Source organism: Schistocerca nitens, chromosome 2 (assembly GCF_023898315.1).
Source record: "Schistocerca nitens isolate TAMUIC-IGC-003100 chromosome 2, iqSchNite1.1, whole genome shotgun sequence".
NCBI lineage: Eukaryota > Metazoa > Arthropoda > Insecta > Orthoptera > Acrididae > Schistocerca > Schistocerca nitens.
Genome location: NC_064615.1, coordinates 537,904,230 through 537,923,281, shown reverse-complemented (window position 1 = coordinate 537,923,281; position 19,052 = coordinate 537,904,230). Strand labels below are relative to the sequence as shown.

At 38.8% G+C, this 19,052-nt stretch overlaps 1 pseudogene; it reads right to left on the bottom strand.

The window, feature by feature from the left end:
• Positions 1-203: 203 nt before the first annotated feature.
• Positions 204-321, bottom strand: LOC126238668 (5S ribosomal RNA; annotated as a pseudogene).
• Between the last annotated feature and the right edge of the window lie 18,731 nt (positions 322-19,052).

The following is a 19,052-nucleotide window of genomic DNA, read 5'->3' as shown; positions in this document are numbered from 1 at the left end:
CTCAACAGGCCTTGGAAGGCCCAACGGTACCGACCGGCTACCGTGGCATCCTCAGCCCACAGGCGTCACTGGATGCGGACATGGAGGGGCATGTGGTCAACACACCGCTCTCCCGGCTGTATGTCAGTTTACGAGACCGGAACCGCTACTTCTGAGTCAAGTAGCTCCCCAGTTTGTCTCACAAGGGCTGAGTGCACCACGTTTGCCAACAGCGCTTGGCAGACCGGATGGTCACCCATCCAAATGTTAGCCCAGCCCGACAGCGCTTAACTTCGGTGATCTGACGGGAACCGATGTTACCACTGCGGTACGGCCGCTGTCATTACATAATTAAAGCTTCATTAAAATAATTAATGACAACATCAATTAACCAAATCAATATTTATTTTTTTCAAACAATGGAAAATCCAGGATAGTATATAAAATTAACAAAGGAAAGTTGCCACTCACTACATATCGGAGATGCTGAGTCGCAGATAAGCACAAGAAAAAGACTGTCACAAATAAAGCTTTCAGCGAGTAAAGCCTTCGTAAAAATCAGACGACACACCACACACACACACACACACACACACACACACACACACACAGGCGCGTGCGCGAGCGCTCACGCACCTCACACACACTTGACTGCAGTCTCAGACACCTGAAGCCATACTATTTATTATTTGTATATGCGCACACTGTCGTTTTAGGGACAGTATTCACTTGCTATTTTAACGATTAATTGTGCACTTTTCTATATCGTTTCGGTCAATTTTCTCCTGAATCGATGGCTTTCCAACATATTAAATACACACAGACATGACTAAACTATTCCACGTGGTTTGTAATATGTATGAGACAGTCGAAACACTGCCAGATTCCAAAGAAAGCAGGTACTGAAAGATGTGAATATTACGAAACTATCAGTTTAATAAGTCACAGTCGCTAAATACTTACACTTATTATTCACAGAAGAATGTAAAAACTGGCAGAAACAGTCCCCAAGAAAGATCAGTTTGGATTCTGGAAAAATTTAGGAAAACGCGAGGCAGTACTGACCTTACATCTTCTCTTAGAAGGTAGGTTAAGGAAAGGGAAACCGACCTTTATAATGTTTCTAGACTTAGAGAAAGCTTTTGCAATGTTGACTGGAATACATTACTTGAAATTCTGAAGACAGCAGGGAGCGAAAGGCTATTTACACCATGTACGGAAACCACACTACACTTGTAAGAGCCGAAGGGCATGAAACAGAAGCACTGTTTGAGTGAGAGGGGGCTATAGCCTATCCCAAATGTTATTCGGTCTGTACATTGAGCCAGCAGTAACGGAAACCAAAGGAAAACCTGGAGTAGGAATTAAGATTCAGGGACAAGATATAAAAAGTTTGCCGATGCCACTGTAGTTTTGCCACAGATAATCAAGGACTTGGAAGAGCAGCTCAACCGGAATGGACAGTGTCTTCAACGACGTCTATAAGATGAAAATCAACAAAAGCAAAACAAGGGTAATGGAACGTGGTCTAATTAATTCAGGTGACGTTGAGGGAATTAGAGTAGGAAACGAGAGAAGAGTTTCTCTGTTTGGGCAGCAAAATAAATATTGATAGCCGAATTAGAGAGGATGTAAAATGTAGATTGTGAATGGTAAGAAAAGCATTTCTGAAGAAGAGAAATTTATTAAAATCTAATATAGATTTAATTGTCAGGAAGTGTTTTCTGAAGATACGATTATTTGTCTGGCACTGACGAGTGGGCGGTAAGCAGCTGAGGCGAGAAAAGAAGAGAAGCTTTTGTTTAATGTGTGGTGCTATAGAGGAATGCTAAACATTATATGCGTAATTCGAGTAACTAACAAGGAGGTATTAAACTGAACTGGCGAGAAAAGAAATTTGTGGTACAGCTTGACTAAAAGAAGGGATCGTAGGGATCATCACTTTAATGTTGGATGGAAGTGTCCGTGTAAAAACCGTGAAAAGAGACCAGGAAATTGATACAGTAAACAGGTTCAAACGGATGTAGGTGGCAGCGGTTATTTGGAGGTAAAGTCTCACACAGGATAGAGTAGCTTCGAGAGCTGCGTCGAACCAGTCCCCAGACCGAAGACCACAAAAATAACAACAACAACTACTACGGTCGATTGTAGTGTATACCGGCCGACATGGAAAGTTACATCTTGTCCCTATACGAGGAACCATCCCATCATTAGGCTTAAGGTAGTTACAGAAGACACAGATAAACTAATTCTTGTTGACCGAATAGGTATGTAAATCGCCGTCCACCGGGATGCAAATCCTGAGTCTTGCCACTGCGCTACCTCGTCCGTATCAACAACTCACAAAGCGAATTACTGCATACCTGCTCAACAGTGCACATCACGTCACAGATTAGATGCTCTATAGACTATAAGCGTCACACGGCGGCGGTGGAATTATAATGTGGCTTGAAGTGTGGCAGCTGTGATATTGTACAATTTAGACGACAGTGGAAAAATGGAGCGAAGTCATTCAAACAGAAGGCGCTATGTAGCAGTGCCAGCATACAAGAGGCCCTGTGGAAAAGTCTCGTGGAACAGTCTCCGCATGGCTGCGTCTCGTAAAGGACACAAATAATCGTAGGCGCGCCTATGGGTCGACGGGTGCCGCGAGGCAGCTGTGTTTCTATCGCAGCTCACATCGATGAGATATGCATCTCCAGCAGGAGACCGCATAACGAGCGTCCACGCCGCAGCCCCCGGTAGCGGCCCACGTCGCCCGCAATCGAAATGTTGCGCAAGCGGCCCACAGCTGCCACGCCCAGCATATCGTCGAGGTTCGCCTGCGAGAGTAATTAGCACTGCCACCGTCCACACGACTGCCTCTCGCAGATGTGATGGCCGCCTCACAAGACTGCTTTCTTGGAAGCCTCTGCATAGTTTGCGTTTCGTGACAGGTGTTTCGTTGCTGCTAATCTGCCGCGGGAAGAGAAAACGCTTAAGGGTCTACCAATAAACAGATCCTGACGTTTAAGATGTAATCACTAACAGTGTGAAACTAATTTCCAGTTACTTAAGAAAGCAGAATCATTCCCCTATCTGGACGGAAACGCGAGCTAAAACTGAATGTAAATACCGTAGACGCATAGCCACAGCGTCGGTGATAAAAGGTGGAGTACTGCAGCCCAAAGCAGAGATGAAAAACTAGAAAAGTCCAGATAATGTGATGGAAAGTCACCATACGTCATTTAGAAATGAAAGAAGTGCAAAGGAACAGAATAGAAAATTATTAAATTAAATCGCTATTGTGCACAACAGCTGGGCAACTTTTTAATAAAAACAACCGATTTCAATCTAACAGGCCATCCAGAGGTATGAAGAGTGACTTTAATTACAGGCCATTCTTCATTACGAGTATCTCTTAATGCCTGAGAATAGCCTGTTATTTGAGCAAAATTGGTAGCTTTAATAAACCTGGACATACAGGTATTGTACCAGCTCATGATTTTTCCAAAGTATTCAAAGAGTGTAAACCATCGCCTTTTCAAGTAATGCACATAAAGTTCTATCTGTCTGAGCAGGAGGAAAGTGGATGGTTCCAGTTTATCGAAAATAATGCGTATAATATGATAGCTACCTCAGTCCTTTTCAGACTAATTAGAATGACCTGGAAGAGGTAAATGGATTCTCAGTCTTGAATATCGGATAGAGGATTACCATTTCCCACGTTCTTCTAAAAAAAAAAAAAAAAAAAAAAAAAAAAAAAAAAAAAAAAAAAAAAAACATATTTAAATTCGCAGAAGGAGAGAAGTCAAATGTCGGAACAAAACAATTCTAAATCTTTTTTCTGGGACTATGTTTCTACTTTTATTTCCTACTCTAGAGGATAGAACGAACTGTTCTCCAACCTGGTTGAGGTAAATCCTAGGGAGACGAGAGTGCTGCATTCGGAATCAGAATTGGGAGGAATTCCGAAAATGCTTCCAAACAGAGTGAGGTTTCCCGAAAACCTTCGTCGGAACTGGGGGGTGGGGGGGGGGGGGACGCCAAACATCCCCGAATGGGTAAATGTGGCTGTAAGTGAGCGTAACAGATCAGCGGTGATGATATGCTGGGAACATATTGCAGTGTTCTTCGCTGCTGACAACTACGACACAACATGAATTGAGGCCGCTTTGACCTTTGGAGGAATCTTCTGACTCTGGTATCTAAATAACGTAGACTTCACAGTCTTCGTCAAATTTTAAACTATTTCAGCAGATACGATTGAACGTAATATGTGTTTGTTTACCTGACATTTGGAGAAGACCGGACGCATTAGTAACTAAATAAGCTGCCGATTTCACAGTCTGGGTAGTATTTCTGTCTAACACATATAATCACGATGTTAACGCTCATTTTTATTACGCCGTGCAACAGCAGCGCTCAAAATGGACAGTAAAATACATCGCCGAATGTGATATCGGATAAATGTGGATTTTTATTATTTATATTGGTGTGTAATATAGTTATTACGCAACGGAGCGTATGTAGTGTAATAAACAGCAGTAATAAGAAAAAGGAGACACCACTTTTATTATTGTTTCGCTTCCTGAATCTGAGAGATATGAAAAACAGCACATTACGGAGAAGTGTAATAACGCTTTTATTATAAACTACAGAAATTTAGTGAAGAATAATGTTTCTTTTTAAGAACAAAAATTTGTAGTAAACAACGCAAGACACGACTTGCAGCAGAAAGACTTCTTACATCTACATAATAGTTTATCCGCTATACTTCAGCGAAATCAGTTCATGAGTGCAGAAAACAGAAAGCAGGTATGCAGTGCACTATGATCAAATAACACAACACTACTACACCTAACAAAAAACTGTCAAAGAACTGAGGTAACAAACGTCAAATAGACTAAAACTCTTTCCCATCACAGATCAAACCAATTCTGCAATTGTTGCTACATCAGTGCCACGATCGCCAGCGCCCTTAGCAGAGCCCTTTGAAGGATTAAATACATTGTGTAAAACGTTCTTGTGTTGGGGAGTTCAGTGGTGTGTAAGATTGTGAAAATCATTACACTGTGTGCGAAATTGATGTGTGTCAAGGAAAGTGCCTATCATAGAATAATAATGGATCACCAAATACTTGTGTTTACATTCTCCTATTTTCACTGGAGTACACTGCAGTTATCAGTTATACCCAATTTCTGAGTAATGTCATCTGGAATATGCTGAATTTTCTGTCATTCTATTCGTGAATTTTGGCTCTTTCCATATTTATTTTACAAACATACATATCTCTCTCTTCACAATTTATCAAGGCTTTGATTGCAAGAATATAACAGCTATTTAGTAAGTCTACCAGAAGAAACTAAAAAAAGCATTATTCTTATTTAGATGAGGTAAGACAAGGTCAGCAGTAAGCTTAGGCTGTTTCTAGTGGAGCCCACATTGTTGCCAGATTCCTCCCTCTCCCTTTACGTCGCCACCTCCACTCTGTCACCACTTAAGATCAATCATTAGGCCACCCCCTCAAGGTTTCACTGTTACTCATCCCCCTATCCAGCCTCTAGTATTGACTGATATGTTACTGTGTCATGAGTGAAGCATATACATAACTTTCTTCCCACGTATCCAGCTGATCTGAAAAGAAGAAGTGCACTTGGGAGGATGCTCACGTATGTTGCATAGTGGTGATGCGCAAGTGTAGGATGCATAATAATGACTGAGACGTACATGGTGAGATCCTGGGATGTCAAGCCAGACTGTGCTCTGAGTAGACTGTTAGGTGCTTATTGTTAGGGTACAGAGACATAAACTGTCCCACAGACCCAGTCAGCTGTCACTGTCCTGTGCATCTGAGTCCACTCACAAAACCCATGAAATAAGCGATGTCTTTCGACTGAGGGGCATGAACCACGCCACACCATTTGGGGCAGCTGCCAGTGGGCGCATTGTCTGGGTGGAGAAAGAACACCCTACATCTGGAACCCTGCTGTTTCTAAGACATTTTTGGTTTTGTTAACGGATATGTGAATGTGGGACCACGTCAGGACTTTGAGAAGTTTTCCACATGCATGTGCATCGCATCCACCTGTCCAACCTGCAGCTGACAGAGTGGCCAAGCCAAGCACAGCTACAGATATCTGATTACAAAAGAAAATAACAAATGAAGCTAACCACCATAGAACCACAAAAACTGGTAACAGTGAATAAAATTAACCTACTGAAATACTAACCTCATACTAATCATTTTAAATAACATATATCTGTCATGCTTTGTTTTGTACTTCATTTAATCTAATGAAACATCTAGTATTCGTCTACTAGAAGCCATAAGAAATGTTCTCAGTCTGACATGATTACTCATGAATCGTTATAAACAGATATAGCAAAGTAATAATGTGAAATACACATTGTTTTTTTAAGTTCATTAAAGATTTTCTCACCATAAAGTGAATAGTTTTCGACTTTTTGTCATTGCGTATATATACTGAGGTGACAAAAGTCATGGGATAGCGATATACACATATACAGGTGGTGGCATCATCATGTATCACATGCACAAGGTACACGCTGATCAGCCAGAATATTATGACCACCAACCCACTATCAATGTAAGACCGTTCAGGCAACAGCAGCATCATCTGGTGAGGAATGACTGCTAGTCAGCCACACTAACAGTGCTTGTAGTCTCAATAAGCGTACTCTCTGATTGGAGAATGTGGAGGGTGTGCAATCTATCTGAGTCTAACAGGTAAGTAAGTATCGCCAACAATAAATTTAACAGACATCGTAGTTATCAAGGTAATAGTTTTCTAAATAATAATATTAACATAATATAATTAAACAAAGGACAAAAAGTTTGTTTACAAGGTTACTACTTATTGTTTCTTATTAATTTTATCGACATGGATGTCCAAATTGTTGAGCACAAACTAGATAAAAGAATTGTATTGACAGATTTCTAATGATGTTTGCATAATGTATACTACAAACTGCCCGATATTATTGTAGGGTTAATTCAAAATCTGACAGCATTGTTACAGGATCTCTTACTTAATAATTTTCGCATGCTGTATATTCAAAACCGTATTCTGTATTAGAAACGAAGTGTCTCGGTCTTGTAGCTGAAAAAATAGAATCTGAAAGGCACTTGATTGACGTCTTTATCTTTGAAGAGTCTCCTTCTTTTTTGGACCTACAATCACTCTAGGAAGTAATTTCAGTGAATCTGAATATCACTTGCAACGTTATCCACGAACATATCTGAAGAGAGCTACGACTCCACTTCAGCAACTCGTAATCTAATGTCTTCCAGGATTGCAGCAGCAGAAGTTTCAAAAATTCGGATGCGTTCCTCTTGTTGGTCTTTGTTTCTGGTCTCGTACCACATGTCAGCCCGTATTTAAAAAGGACATCATGGTTTTCTCATGCTGATTTATTTTTCCAACGAATAAATCTTCATAGAACTTTTGGAACAGCCGTCTCATTATTTGGAAAGCATCCATTATAATTCTTCAAAATATCTGAAACTGCGAACTGCCACTCATTTCAGTTTCTTCCAAAAGTTCAAAAATGAATTTCACTCAGGCAGATACATCATAATTTTTGATCGTCCAACGCTACTGTGAATTGCAACATCAAATCTAAAAATCAGAATTTTCTCATTTTGAAAATGCGGAATTGCGATCTCTTGTAATTGTAAAAAGCCATTCAGCAGTCAAGATCGCATAAAAATTTTCTTTATTTAACATAGCCGGTTTCAGGTCTTCAAAACATTTTTTTTGTAAAATGAAAACGTTTTGCAACAAAATAGTTTAAGACCTGAAGATGACAGCATAGTCTGTTGAAACCGGTTGTCTTTAAAAACATACTTTATGCTATCTTGGCCGTTCAAAGGCTTTTTACAACTTTGAACAACTTTTCCACAAAATGACCGTGGTACCTACCTTCAAGAACAAGAAGGCCTTCAATGTGGTTCAAAAATGGTTCAAATGGCTCTGAGCACTATGGGACTTAACATCTTAGGTCATCAGTCCCCTAGAACTTAGAACTACTTAAACCTAACTAACCTAAGGACATCATACACATCCATGCCCGAGGCAGGATTCGAACCTGCGACCGTAGCATTTCCGCGGTTCCGGACTGCAGCGCCTAGAACCGCACGGCTAACGCGGCCGGCCCTTCAATGTGCCCTACTCGAATTTTCACTTGAGTTCCTCAGACATTTTTCCGTTTTCTCACAGATTTTCAAAATGTCTTTATAATGTCATGAAGAATATTAAAGAAACCTGTCTTTTGTCTAGTTTTTTCATATAATTCCTACAAAATAAATAGGTTTTAAGATTAAATTTGTGAACTGACGAACGATAACTGTGGGACTCATTTTCCACTGTACCTATTCTAGCATAGAGATCCTTCGGACAAGATTTCCTGCACTTTTCATTAACTACAGCAGCGATGCAGTTCACCAAAACAACGCGTTCACCATCCTTTCTCGTCTTAATCCTCTCAATAAGCGTTTGTATGCCTTTTCCTTCACCGTTTCAGATCCACTCCACCTATGAAGCTTTCACCACAAATAAAACATTTAGGAGTCGCGCTGACTCCCAGTGACGAAGATAACCAAACTGTGGTCGGTTGAGGACTGATGCCTTTTCCACTGACAGATTTAGCGGTGATCAATAAGACCCGGCAGATAGCACACGTTCTCGTCAGCGGAGCAACAAAATCCAGAGAATGATTCTACCGATCGATAAATGAAACAACAAGATTCCGTATTGGAAAGAGCCATTGAACAAAAAAAAAAAAAAAAAAAAAAAACTGACGGACATTTGCCACGCGAATTCCATGAATATGATAAGTGATATTTACTATCCAAGAAGGGTTTACGATACTTTCTTTGACTTTTTTAAAAACGCGTTTCAATGCTCTACAACTTTTCTCCTAGAATTTTTTTCTTGAAATAGGACAGTTCTCAAATACTACGTCTTTTATGGCGACGAAACAAGTGTTTATCGAAAGGTGAAAAATTTGTGTTGGCTGATGCAGCTTGGAAAGAGTGCAAATAATAGCTATAACTTCCCTACTATATTTCTTTCAGTATGAAATTTAGCGCAACTTTGCATCCCACTCTATAAATATAAGTATTTCCAAAACTACTTTACACAGACTTTAATCCAACTTAAATTCGTGTGCTAACCTTTGACTAAACAGAACCTAATTTGAACTGAGCTGTAGTTAATCTGAATGCAGATTGACTTGTATTAAATGAATAATGGAAATAAAACTATTATCTGGTCCTAATCAAAATTTTCGCTTACACGGTCGCAGATTTCTCGAAAGTACAACAGCAAATAACACGCAGGCAATGGCTAAGCTAGAGTTCCGTTTCTAAACTTTTGAATGTGGTAATGCATAGTTGTAAACAGTGAGGTTGGGAGATTAACTGTCTATATGTAATGATGCCAAGACAACGATTTTAGAATGAAATGTATACTCAAAAAGACTAAGCAATACTTCACGTGATCTTTACACATAATATTGGTCTGAACAACACTATGCCCAACAAAGTGAACAATGATATAAAAAGGGTAACCAAAGGAAAAATTTTTGTATTAATGTCTTATTGCTGAAATTATAATTTTTTGAATATTTGTTGCTGGTTTCTTAAGTCTTCTGGTTAAATTATTAAAAATCAGTTACGTAGTCTTGGTTTTTGGTGAGAGCTCAGATTGGTTCTACCTTAACAGTTATTTACAGTATTTGATGGAGGCTGTGCGTTGGAACTCTAATTAAAATTATTTATGCTGCAGGAAACTGTCATTAATAATCTCTTGCACTCCAGTGCTGGTACGTCCTACCCAGTATCGGGCCCTACTTCTCCTCCTCGGATTGCTGAGCCGGCTGTTTACGTTATTTGGAGTGCACACGCTCGGCAGTTCTTGCTGCTGTCTTGTCTTTCGCGCTGTTTCCTCCAGCTGCGGCCGCTCTACGTAGTGCTCCTGTTAAAGGTAACTTTACGCTTCGAATAATGCTGAATTTTTATCTGTAAGCTTGTGGCGTTCACTTGAAACAAATTGTTATGTGCGTTGTGATCCCCAGATACACCTCAATCTGTTGACTTAATTACTCTTGTGTTATTGGAAAAAGTGTTAATCCTCCAACTGATGGGTTTCTCTGTGTTTAAATTAGCGTTTTAGTTATTTTAAATTATGGATGTAGTTATTTTAATCAGTCAAGTTTAAATCATGTTTCATTCTCACCATCACGTAATTCAGGCCGTTCTGTTCTGATTGTCTTGTTTAGATTTACGTCTGCCTTCTGCTTTCGCCTTGCTGCATTCTGTGCCTTATACAGAGCATGTCTTCCCTTGAGGAATATTAAGTCATCTTGGGCTAAAGATGAATTTAAATTTTGTGTCAATTATATAAACTGTCATTGAATTTGAAGTAAGTCCTCATTTCTTGGCATTTTAATTAGATTGAAAAATAAATAAAAGCGTAATTGCTACGTGATTGAAACTGTGTAAATAAACTGGTTTTCTGCCAGTGAATGAAGTGTGTAAAATACCCACTGTCGCAGCCCTTCTCCGTTTTCCTTAACGGCTGAACTAAGAGGGCGTAATTGCCAGCATTCCAAGAAATCGCAAAAATAATTTTCACCTCATTGCTTGAAACTGAAAGCTAAAATAGAACCGTATAGCAACAGCAGCGAGTAATTACTTACTTAATATCTAAAGCTAGTTGGGTGTTTCAAAAATTAAAATATATATGAAAACAGTTTTCCGATTTCATTGAAGGTCATTGAGTTTTCACTACATTGCGAAGTATGAATGAACGTTAAATCTTAAGTATTTAAACAATGTAAATCCAAATCCAGCTACATCAGTAAACAGTCACATATTAAGGTGAAAACTCGGCAATATTAGAACATAAATATTTGCATTTTAACAATTTTAAGCAATTTCTCACAGCTGCCGCATGTTCTAAAAATTGTTTACAATGCATTCTATAGCTGTCAGTTGCAGTTTACTAAATATATGCAACTCAAAATTAAGAATTGTCGATCAATTGACAGCAGAGATATTCTTTTTGCCTGTCGCGAACATAGAGTAAATATCTCTGGAGTTAGCATTGCATTCTGCGCTTGTTGTCAACATTATACCAGGATTGTCACGTGTTTTCTGGACTTCGCTGTGCGTGTGTGCTTTCTGCAGCGTTTGAAGTTTATAGTAGCAAAAGTTTTTGTTGTATTTCACCTTTTGTTGATAATGTAATAGCGATGGTGAATTACTGTTGTTGCTACGGATTCAAAGAAAAATATGTGAAAGGAGGGATAGTAACTTTTGATGGGTACATACCATGTAGCTCGAATTATAGTTATCATATTAGTAAGAGACACCGTATATGTTTAAAAATTTCGAGACGCATTATAATTAAGGCTTGATTCTGTAGACCTATTTTTCTACGATTTTATGACTATATAATAGATATTACGGCTCGTACAAAAGCTTACAAACAATCGCTTCCTCTCGTGAATTTGCTAGTGGAACAGGAAAGGGAATGGTTAGTTGTTTCAGCAAATACTATCATCCATGCAATTGTCAGTGACTTGTCGATTATGTATATAATTTACTCAGTCTACTATTTATTTAATAAACCGGGAGCAAGTACGAAAAATGCGTTAAATAAATACTTCAAAGTATCACCAGTAAGAAAAATTGCTTTAGGTCGCAAAAACGAGAAAATAAATATGCAGAAATAGCAGAAAAAAGGACGAATTAGTAGGGATATAATTGCTAATGTGTGGCAAATTCGGTTTTTTTCGGATACTTGCAAAAGTACTAGCGTACTGTCAAGACGTTTTGCAAGACTATCACTGCAAAAATGTACTTCAGGCTATGTAATATTACAAAGTGCCGTATCATACCGAAAACTACCAAAAATCGAGTGGATTTGAACTGTGACACCTATCGCAAAGAAGCAAAATGTAATATCACTTGCCCTTAAAAGTTACGTAGCTGGTTTATCCCCGGTATCATATGGATATTGTTAAAATGTCTGCGCAACACATATAAATAATCCACGACACGTACGAAAAGAATCCGTCTGTACTAGGGATGTAGTGACATTTTAAATATATAGGGCGCTATACGGACAAACACACGACGTCCCGAGAACACGTGACCAGGCCGGCAATATATGTTGACAATACGAAATCTGTTCTGCGCATGTGAATGCTCACTCCAGAGACATTTACTCTATGGTCGCGAACGGCGAACGTTCGAGGTGACTCTTTGCCTTCAGTAATATCTGCGCGAAAGATATCTCTTTGTTTACATCTTATTTTTGAGTACATTAATCGTTACTCGAAACCTTACACAACTAACGGACACTAAGTTTATCACAGACACAATTTTATAGAAATATTTTTGTAACAGTACTGCAAGAACTGTGTTAACCATAAGTTGCTGCGTGAAGTGTTTTTGCGTCTGTGAAGGAGAAAAGAAGACATGGAGCCAGTTTCAGACTAACCACACTGTTCGTCACTGCATCTAAGGTAAAACTACTACGGTTAGTGAATTACGTGTAGACATCACTTCACCGTCTATTTCGACTTATTGATATAAATGCTATTATGTGACATCAGCTTTCGAGGGAACCTATTAGGTATATTGCAAAAACAAATTCGGAGCAATCAGTAGGCCTAATGAGAACTGTTGTTTAAACATCGTAACAGTGCGCGTTTGTGCAAGGTAGAACTTTGTCTTATCAAATCAAATGCTTATTAAAATGACTGACAATAGTTTTAGATACAAACTTCCATCACATATTCATGACGACTTCATGATGTTTAATACTACGTACATTTACTATTAAGTGAATTGTATTTCTCTTCGTTCGGGAAGATTTTTCCATATTTTTAATTTATTTTAGTTCTGCAATTCGGTATTCAGAACGATATATCGAACCCTAAAATAGCCGTTGTACATTACTAGGACCGATTATACCACTGTATACAGCCTGAAGTTCTGAAATGAAACAACTTGTATTTTGCTTGATAGAACATTATACATATATCGTATTCCTGCATCACTGAAGTTTCCAGGAGTACCGTAAAGTTGTATTTTATCTCAGTTTTTGTTACTCTCATCCGCGCGAATTGGCCGCGCAGTTAGAGGCGCCATGTCACGAATCGCGTGTCACCTCCCGCCAGTGGTTCGAGTCCTCTCTCGGGCATGGGTGTGTGTGTGTTGTCGTTAGCATAAGTTACTTTAAGTAGTGTGTAAGTCTGGGAACCGATGACCTCAGAAGTTTGTTCCCTTAAGGATTAGCACACATTTGAAAGTTTGTTACTCTCATTTCTTAAGCAACCATGTATTATACCGCAGCAACAGACTTCTTTTATTATTTTTTGCGGAACATAATTTATTTAATGCAAGTTAATTAGTAACTTACACACACGTACAAACGAACCGGGGTTGTATACTAGAAAGTAAGTTCATTTTATAGAATGGATGGGATTCTCACATCCTTTTCTTGTGGTTTGAGGATTCCGTGCCTCCATCTGTAGAAACGGAACCCATACAGGATCGCTTTGTTGTCCGTCAGTCGGTCTGTCTGTATCTGGCTGTCTGTCAGCCTATCAGTCTATCTGCTAACACCCAACCTCCAGATCTCACTCAGGCCAGAGATGTACCAAACGTTGTATGTCGATAGAGTACCAAAGAACACTCTGGCTACGTGCTGTCGTACAGCAAAATGGGCGTAAACGTTACTCAAAAGCAACAGCAGAACTACTAGAGGGCCGGCCAGTGTGGCCGAGCAGTTCTAGGCGCTTCAGTCTGGAACTGCGTGACCGCTACGGTCGCAGGTTCGAATCCTGCCTCGGGCATGGACGTGTGATGTCCTTAGGTTAGTTAGGTTTAAGTAGTTCTAAGTCTAGGGGTCTGACGACCTCAGATGTTAAGTCCCATAGTGCTCAGAGCCACTACTAGAGGAAAAGTATATCTGTGAGTTACAAATACTAAGGGCTTCCATGGGTGAGGTGGTAGACCGTGAGATCGTCATGCCAAGATCTCGGGTTCTCATTCCATTAACGACACTTTTTTTCTTTTACTGTGTTATGCTTGAAAGTGTTTTGGCGGTCTGCTTTCGCTTTGTTTCTTTGAAGGTTGTAAACCTGTAGAGTACGCTTGTAGTTTCACAAAATATACAATGAGAAGAAAAAATAGACAATTACATCACACGAGCGGGATCACGGGATATTGGGTTTGATTCCTGGCTGGGTCGTGGATTTTCTCCGTCCGGGGACTTGGCGTTTGTGTGATCCTCACCATCATTCGGGAAGTGGCGAGACTGTAAATAGAAAGATTGGAGACTTACACGGGAACTGATGACCACGATGTGGAGCACCCTATAAACCAACATCGTCATCACCACCATCATCACACGTGCGGAAATAATAATAATAATAATAATAAATATAAATACATCGGCTACACCACTGCAATTTCATAACCACTTCTACAACCCTTTAGATCACATAACATCAACAGATACGAAGAAAGTAAATTGGAAAAAGAAAACACTACATGGCAAGCACCCGTATCATCTAACACAGCCACACATCGATCAAGACGCATCCAACACATGGCTAAGAAAAGGCAATATATACAGTGAGACGGAAGGATTCATGATTGCAATACAGGATCAAACAATAAACACCAGATATTACAGCAAGCATATTATTAAAGATCCCAATACCACAACAGATAAATGCAGACTTTGCAAACAACAAATAGAAACAGTAGATCACATAACAAGCGGATGTACAATACTAGCAAATACAGAATACCCCAAAAGACATGACAATTTAGCAAAAATAATACATCAACAGCTTGCCTTACAACATAAACTTATAAAACAACACGTTCCCACATACAAGTATGCACCACAAAATGTACTGGAGAATGATGAATACAAATTATACTGGAACAGAACCATTATAACAGATAAAACAAGACCACATAACAAACCTGACATCATACTCACCAATAAAAAGAAGAAACTAACACAACTAATCGAAATATCCATACCCAATACAACAAATATACAAAAGAAAACAGGAGAAAAAATTGAGAAATACATCCAACTGGCTGAGGAAGTCAAGGACATGTGGCATCAGGATAAAGTTGACATTATACCAATTATACTATCAACTACAGGAGTCATACCACACAATATCCACCAGTACATCAATGCAATACAGCTACATCCAAACTTATATGTACAACTACAGAAATCTGTAATTATTGATACATGTTCAATTACCCGAAAGTTCCTAAATGCAATATAACACATACCGTACAGTTAAAAGAAAGTGACGCTTGATCAAGGTCCGCGTCACTTTCCATTGTTAACCAGACTTAACGTCTGAGAAAGTAAAGAAATAATAATAATAATAATAATAAGATAATTAAGAATAATACGCACAATAAAACCAATAGTAGCAACGATAAACGAAATAATAAGATTAATAATAAGTACATGACCTTCAGAAATCAGTGCAGAGACGCCCCCCCCCCCCCCACCCACCCACACACACAGTTTCTTTTATTCATTCATTTAGGAATTTAGGATCAAAGGCTTCACAATAATGGTTGCATACGAAGTAGTGTGTGAAGAAAATTACTTTCGTACACCACGCACATTTGATGAATCCCACATTTCCGCATCCATCTGAGTGTCATGTGGAGATTTTGCTGTAAGGCCCTTTGCTAAGGAACGGGTAGACGTATGAGGTTGAAATTTATCACATACTAAAGTCTGTGATCCGTTGACGGTATAATAAACTTCAGCTTCTAAACCAACACTGTCAAAAGATATGGCCATTTGTCACATATTTTGATGGAAACTTACGCATCAGAATCTATTCAGCGCATTAAGAAATATGGTTTCACAGTACAAGAAAGGTAAAAATTCCGGAAACTGTTAATTTATAACTACGTCACACGAAAAGATATTTGTCGTTTGTTATCCGCGTAAAACCTGAAATTAAAGCAACCCGTGTTTCTGCATTCAAGATGAATGGGTCGCAATGATAAAAGTCAGGCATGAAATGACGTTATTGTTCACATCACCCGTTTCAGAATTTATCCAAAATCAGTCAATCAGGAACGATTACTACACGTGGACATGACGTTTCAAGGGAGATGTGAAACAACTTCCGCAGAAAAGGAAGCGAGTGTTAGTTTCACATATAACTTGGAACATCATATCTACGTGTAGTAATCGCTCCTGGATATCTTCTAATGGATAAATTCTGAAACGCGTCATATGAGTAATAAAGTCATTCCTTGCCTCTTGTGTGACTTTGACCAATGCGGCCCAGTCAGCCTGAATGGAAAACTATTGATTATTGTAATTATTGTTGCTTGCCTCCTGCACAGCTGTCACATTTATATTACTGAAATTAAAACGTTCTTGGAACCTCTGGTACCGACACCTTGCCAGTATAAATAATGTTAATAACAAACAAAAACAGACGAGATTCTCGTTTCCCCGAATGGATGAACTGTTTTTATATATAATAAAAATTGTGCGGAACCGTCTGTACGCGAGTCCTACTCGCACCCGTACAATCATTTTATTATCTCCTCAGCAGAGAGGGCTGTTGGAGATCCGGTCTGTTAGAGTAGCTGTTCTTTACAGCCAAAGATCCCAACAGGCTGAAAAAGGGGGAGGGGGACAGAGGGGGCAAAGGGAATCTCACTTGGAAGTATTTTGGGAGGGTGCTTCTGATTCCAGCATTAGCCTGACAACCAAAAACCTCTGTTGGAACCGTGAGACAGTGACAATTTAAATTTAATTATATATCAATGTTAACAGTCTTCTCAGACAACAAATTAAAACTGACTGTGTGCTTTGTGTGTGTGTGTGTGTGTGTGTGTGTGTGTGTGTGTGTGTGTGTGTAATTGAGAGAGAGAGAGAGAGAGAGAGAGATCGTTCTTGTGTGAGGTGTTTGATTGCCAGGATGTGTCCTTCCATGTCCGCACACAAGTCCGAGCTGGTTCAATTCATGTTCTGTTGGAAAGGAATCCGAGAATCTTGTTGGCAACAGTTGTACTCCAACATAACGCGGACAGTTAGTAGTGACATCACGTGTGTGGATAAGCATTAGATGCCACCACCAATAACACAGATAATGATTCGCAGAACAAAATAACTAGAACTTTTTGTGTTTTTGTATAAGAAAAGATATTTCGATGCTACTGGTTAGAGGCAAGAGTCTGTAATTCCTACCCAAACAGCGTGTTTCGCCGCTATTTTTACGGCGTTAAACACGCAACATGTCTTGTTCATGAACTAAATTCTTCGTGCGGCGTTATCTTTCCACCAACTGGTCTGCAGTTGACGGAAACACTAGCAGAGTTTAATTCATCATTATTATTAGTAATTCCAAAATGTTACAGTGAATATCTACTGCATCCATACGATCATCAAGCAGTTATAACAAGAGGTAAGACTGGTACAGGGTTTCCAACTAACATTGGACACAGAGATACATTTTTGTACCTTTGTTGAATGTGTGGAGAATGCGTCTTGGTTTTGAAGTAGGAAAATTTCGAGCGACGTTATAAATTTTTGCATATGAACGGCGATAGATGACGCTTGTCAGACCAAAATTTTCTTATGAAAGGTAAATATGGTTAGTAAGAAAAAAAACGAAAAATTCACTCAGGAAGTCAAGGATGGCAGGTCGTACACCGAAGCAAAGTTCGTGAAAACTTGAAGTAAGGCCTTTGTTGAAGGGATGTGCCCATTATTTTTACCAGAAATCGAAACCATTGGGTTGTCTGCCAGATCAGTGATGAGAACAGTGGAATACACTGGAGATTAATTGAAACCTATGTTTAAACGGAGCAGTATTAAATTAATTTACCTTCCGTTTTACTCTTACCACGGAAGAGAGCAGTGACGTTGGTGACATTGCAAGATTTTTGGTTTTCGTGGTTAGAATCTCTTTCGAAAACTCTCAAAGACCTATGCCTGAAATGAACCCAATTAAAAGGTGAGACTTCTGGGCAAGTTTCTTAAATGAAACAAGAAGCTTTAACTTAATTTTGGACGTTGTTTATAGTGTTGTTATAGTGGCTCTATTACTTTAGTATATATTGTTACCATTTTCAAGAAATTTTCGATTGCAGTTAAAATCCTCCGTTATTCTTTTGTTTATTTTACACCAACAGTCGTTCTGTACTAAAAATTTTAAAGTGGGATCATGTGAGGAGTTTGATTGCAAAAGCTATGAATTTAATAAGAAGTCGGGGATTTAATCAGCCGCTTTCCTACGAGTTTCTTACTGACTTGCATAGTGAATACGGAGATGAAATTGAGCATTACAACGTGCACTTGCATATATTTTTCAACTTACAACGAAAATTAAAATTTCTTTTCTAGCAGACAGATAAATTCTTGAAAGAATTGTTTTACTGGACTTGGCGATTCATCGCCTGAATGACCTAATTTAAAAATACAAACGAGTGAAAATTTTTTATGTAAGACCTAATTACGATTAGATACAAAAGTGTCGCAAAGAAACTACATATTTCAAAGATCATTTTAAGAACAAAAACGTTGATCTTTTTCAGTCTCGTAAAATGCTTATTAGGTCATTTAAAGATAAATAAACATTGTTTGCCTGTTAGCAGATACATTGAAACTGATTTTAGTGCTATTTTTCAAAATTCATAATCGTTGTAATGAAATATGTTTGTTACAAAATCTTTTGGGGTGGTTGTTGTCGAAAGTTCCAGAAAATTTTCGGATTGAGGTAACTCAGAGCTTAGTGAATAATACATTGAAATACTCGTTTAACAGTAACGCTGGCTGTAACTGTATTTTTCTCCTATTTTCCGCAGTGCTTTCTCAAACTTAAAATACCTCGCATTTCCTAGAAAAGATTTTCTCAAATGGAAAGAATTAAGTCTACACTGGAATCATGTCTTATGGATAAATAACTTCATTAGCATTTCCTAGAAAAGATTTTCTCAAATGGAAAGAATTAAGTCTACACTGGAATCATGTCTTATG